Below are 564 nucleotides of genomic sequence, written 5' to 3'. Positions count from 1 at the left end.
GTAATCATACACTTGAAAAATATAATTTTATTATGAAACTTAATACTATACAATGTTCAACAAACTGATTACTCTCTGAATTATAATTACGACTTTAATGTAAGAACACATACAATGGCTATAAAAAGTATGCTATTACAATATTAATAAACGTGCTGAGAAAATGTCTCAATGTGAGAGAAAACTGAGGAGATAGACAATCTGAACACAAATATGTTATATTTCTCTGTGTTAAACTCAAACATCATTTTTTAGAAACATTTTGCAATGTGTGCACCCTTTCCTGTTAAGTTGCAAATACGAAAGCAATTCCGTTTCAAAATAATATTAGCACACAGGATATATGATTCAGTTATTCTACCATAGATAAACTAAAAAAAAATTACTTACAAAAATTATTAGTTTGGGCTGGTCATAGACCCCAAAGTGCTTGGGAAACTCTCATCCTCCCATATGACTGAGGCAGATTCGGACATTTATGTATCCACCAAGAGATCCAGTCGGAGACACACACGCACTCACAGACCTACTTATAGACTCATTAACCCATTCACAGACTGACTC

Source organism: Triturus cristatus, chromosome 4_1 (assembly GCF_964204655.1).
Source record: "Triturus cristatus chromosome 4_1, aTriCri1.1, whole genome shotgun sequence".
Taxonomy (NCBI): Eukaryota; Metazoa; Chordata; class Amphibia; order Caudata; family Salamandridae; genus Triturus; species Triturus cristatus.
This window is presented reverse-complemented; position numbering follows the sequence as displayed.